This window comes from Cucumis melo, chromosome 9 (genome assembly GCF_025177605.1).
Source record: "Cucumis melo cultivar AY chromosome 9, USDA_Cmelo_AY_1.0, whole genome shotgun sequence".
Lineage (NCBI taxonomy): Eukaryota > Viridiplantae > Streptophyta > Magnoliopsida > Cucurbitales > Cucurbitaceae > Cucumis > Cucumis melo.
In genome coordinates this window covers 9798355-9802894 of record NC_066865.1, presented here as the reverse complement: position 1 = coordinate 9802894, position 4540 = coordinate 9798355, and the positions used below count along the sequence as shown (strand labels likewise).

Sequence of the window (4540 nt, the reverse complement as noted above, 5' to 3'; positions counted from 1 at the left end):
ATTTGGCTATTGTTTGGTACACAACATTTAGATTTGGTTTCATTTATTTTTTTTCAATTCTATCTTTTTATTTGGTTACATGATCGTTTAGATTTGGTTACACGATGTATAGATTTTGTTGTTTAGATTTGGCTATACGATCGCTAAGATTTGGCTACTCAAAATCTAAATGATTTTTTTTTCAAAATTTGGTACACGATTGTTTAGATTTGTTTACACGATCATTTAGATTTGGCTAAACGATTTTTTAAATTTTTTGATACACAATCATTTAGATTTGACTTATTCAATCGAAATGATTTTTTCAATATTCTTTATGCACGATCTTTTAAATTTTGTTACCCTAATCTAAACAACGTAAAAAAAGAGGAGGAAAAGAATAAAGACGATGAAAAGAAATCGCAACAAAAAAAAGACGATGGAAAGAAATCAGGTTTAATTACTCAAATCTAAACGACATAAAAGAAAGTAGAGAAAAAGAAGAGAGACGATAGAAAGAAATCACAGAAGAAAAAAAAGAAAATGAAAGAAGAAAGATGATAGAAAAAAAATCGCAGCAGAGAAGAGAAGAAATACAAAAGTGCAAATCTAAAATATTTTAAAAATAACATACAATAGTTTGTTGTATTTATAAAAATTTATCGTATTTGTATCCAACTGGTGTATTTGTTTCATATTTTTATAAGTTTCTACCATCTATATGGTTAAATAAAATGTGATTACTCTTCATGAGAAATAAAATAAAAGATTATATAGTCTAAAATATTTGTAACATGATGAAATTCTGGTAGAAGAGTTAATTTATTAAGAACCAGGTTTCATTAAGGCATGGTTAGTAAAGTCGCAAGTCCACGACTAAATTACTTAACTATTATTTTTTTAATCTTTAAAGAATGGGTTAAAAGATCCTACATTTCAGTTAGGGAAACTTACATAAATGTAACAAAGCTATAAACTATTTACGGTTCGTGTAACAAATTCCATAAAGTTGATCATTTTTTAAATATTTCAGGTTTGCCCTTTCATCTTTTTATTCTTCCTCGCGATTCGTCTTCCTCTTGTTATTTCGTCTTCCCGTCTTCCCTTGCGATTTCGTCTTTCTTTTTTTCTCTTTTTCTTTTCTGCGATTTCTTTCCATCATCTTTCTTATTTTTCAATTCTTTATTTATGTCGTTTAATCTTTCCATCGTTTTTCTTCTTTTCCTCTTCGTTTTTTTCGCTTCGATTTCTTTCCATCGTGTTTATACTTTTCCTCTTCTTTCTTTTGCTTCGATTTCTTTCCATCGTCTTTCTTCTTTTCTTTTTTTTATTTTTTATTTTTTTTACGCATTTACATTTAGTAACCAAATCTAAACGACTATGTATAAGATTGTGTACAACAAAATAGCAAAATCTAAAAGATCGTGTACAAAGAATCTTGAAAAAAAAACCATTTAGATTGGAGTAGCCAAATGTTACTATCGTGTAAAAAAAATAAAAGATTGTGTATAAAGAATCTTGAAAAAAATCATTTACATTAGAGTAGTCAAATGTAAACGATCATTTAAAAAAGTAAACGATCGTGTAAAAAGATAAAAGATCGTGAATAAAAAATCTTGAAAAAAAATTATTTGGATTGGAGTAGACAAATGTAAATAATCGTGTAAATAAATCTAAACGATCGTGTACCAAAAGAATTAAAAAAATCGCGTACCAAATTTTAAAAAAAAAATGTAACGACCCAACTCCTTATACTGAATCGAAGTCATTACTAAATATAGAACAAGTGGTTTAAGTCATAAAATTTATTAAAACGCATACGGTTTAAGAAATTTCATTTATGAAAAACTAAACAAGGTAGTCATGCAAAAAAGTGTAAATGCGTTCTGAAGTCCTACTCGGGCCCTATCTACATAAAAGATGGTAAGTAATGAAAAGTACTCAAACTCAAATGCGAAAGTCTGAAATAAAGATAAGCGGAAGCGGTAGTCCCTATGGCCCTTCACGGTCTCACTTCGGGTCGCTCGCCAGCTTGCCCTTGCCCTTGCCTCGTCCTCTACCTGAAAACATAAAATGAAGAGAGTGAGTATAAAAATACTCAGTAAGGGACCCACTACTAGTCCCACTAGGTGCCTGTTAACTTCCTGTTAGAGTCCTGATAACTGGTACCCAATCTCTGGCACGTTCCCGAACACGTGCAATCATGCGCTCCCGTAGGAACGTAACTCTGGTCTTCGGTGCCCCGGGGGACACCTAGGACAGTCGGGATGCGAGGACCCCGTCGAGTCACTCGAGTCATATCTATATCCATGCTAGACTGGTGTCCCGTCGGACCACACAGTCCTCAATAGGTGGTGATCCCGAAGGACACCCATGCAGGTACGACTCTAACAGATTAAGCTAACAAGTACCCTAATTGCAGTATACATACACATGGCATCAGCATATAACATGTCACATAAATCATCTCTACACTCTCTCCGTCCCGACATTCGTCGTATAGCCATAACAGCTCTTGCCACACATAACAGGCTATAGTATAACTATATCGTCATTTGCATCATACTATCATTTATCTCAAGCAACGTACTGTCTAATCCTTAACATGAAAAGTCGGGGCATACATAGTCTCATACTTCTAAACATGAAGCTAGTAGTAGAATCTCTTACCTGGAGATCTACTTGTCGAGTCCTAACCGCGAGGCAGTACGCTTTCCAAGCGACGAAGTCCTAACTGTTTAATATGCCAAAATTCGTAATTAGGTCGCCAACGACTATCGGTTCAAGACTCATTTGAAATAACTTACCCTAGAGAGGTTGCAGTGCTCGAGCCCCCCTGCTGAAGAATTCCCGCGCTGCAGCAATTACTTGGTCCAAGACGTCCCTTAAGGAAAATAACTTAATTTTAGTCCCAAATTAATTTAATTGACGTCCGAAGCATGGAGTCTTACTGGGAAATGCCACAATAATTAATTAAATTACCAAAATTTAGGTGGATGGAGCCAATTTGGTCTTGGCGGCTCGGCTGGAAGAAGACAGGGACCGGCTCGGCTTGGCGCAGGCGCGGCTCGGCTCGGTACAGGAAGCTACGCGTGCGGCTCGGCTTGCAACAGGGAGGAGATGCGGCTCGGCTACGCGGAAACGCGTGGCGCGGCTTCCCACGCGGACGCGGCTCACACGCGGAGAGGGCTGGACGCGGCGCGGCTTCGGCTTCGGCTTCGGGCTCGGGCGCGCGGATGAGGAGCGGCTTCGGGTTCGGGTTCGACGGCTGGAGGCACACTCGGCGTTGGCTGCTGGGCTTCAGTCGGCGCGACGGCGCGACGGCCGGCTGACGGATGTTCCGGCTGCGTCAGATCCAAGCGGCTCCTTTCGGCTTGATCGGAGCGACGCGACGCCGTTCGGCTATCCTCCTGATCGAAGCGGCGCGGCGTCGGCTGTCCTCCTTAGATCGAAGCGGCGCGGCGAGTTCCGGCTTCGGCTGGCGGCTGCGGGTTCGGCTTGCAGACGCACGGAGGATCGGCTTCAGGTGGCGGCTGCGGGTTCGGCTGTGCGATGGATGCCCGGCGTGCGCGGAGGGTGGTTCGGCTTCTACTCGGCTTGCAGACGCGCGGTGGATCGGCTTCGGCGCTTGCTTGAAGCTGGCGGCGTGCGGCGGCGGCGGGCGGCGGCGGCGCGGAGAGTGGCGGCGGCTAGGGTTTTCCTTTTTTTCTTCTTTGGGGAGATGAGGAGTCTCACGTCTCCCAATGCCTCTTTTTAAAAGAATTAAAAAATAATAAAAGAATTTAATAGCCCTCTTTTCTCTCTCCACCCTTGACCCTTTCCAAGGCAAATAATTAATTTGCCAACCCATTAATTGACTATTTTACCCCTAACTTCAATAATTAATATAAAAAGAAAATACAACTTTAGTTTAATAAGAATAATATTAACCACACTTAATATTAATATTAATGGTCAAAACAACAAAGGAAAACCGAAATGTTGGGCGTTACAATCTTCCCTCCTACAAAAACTTTCGTCCTCAAAAGTTCTAATCCTCGAACAGCTCGGGGTGCTGGGCTCTCATGTCCTCTTCTTTTTCCCACGTGGCCTCTTCCACTCCATGGTTCTGCCAAAGGATTTTGACCAGTGGAATTTCTCGACTGCGAAGCTTCTTGACCTCCCTTGCCAGAACCTCGACAGGCTGCTCCTCGTAGCTCAAGTTCTCGCTAATCTGCAGTGGCTCGAAGTCCACCACATGTGTTGGGTCTGCGACATATTTCCTCAGCATGGAGATATGGAATACGTCGTGCACTGCAGCAAAAGATGGGGGTAGCGCCAAGCGATAAGCCACGGGGCCAATCCGCTCCAATATCTCGAACGGCCCTACGAAGCGTGGACTCAGCTTTCCCTTCTTCGCGAACCTCAGAACACCCTTCATGGGTGCTACCTTCAGGAAGACCATATCTCCCACTTCAAACTCGAGGTCCTTACGTCGTACATCAGCGTAACTCTTCTGTCTGCTCTGGGCTGTCAGCATACGAGCTCGGATCTTCTGTATGGCTGCGTTGGTAGTCTGTAC

At 41.6% G+C, this 4540-nt stretch overlaps 1 long non-coding RNA gene across 1 annotated transcript; it reads right to left on the bottom strand.

The window, feature by feature from the left end:
- Nucleotides 1-1807: 1807 nt before the first annotated feature.
- LOC127150818 (uncharacterized) lies at nucleotides 1808-3097 on the bottom strand. The gene is made up of 3 exons (XR_007823410.1): nucleotides 2787-3097; nucleotides 2650-2713; nucleotides 1808-2039 (listed from the first exon to the last, which is right to left on the bottom strand). It is a non-coding gene; the product is annotated as an uncharacterized LOC127150818 (long non-coding RNA).
- Nucleotides 3098-4540: the final 1443 nt, after the last annotated feature.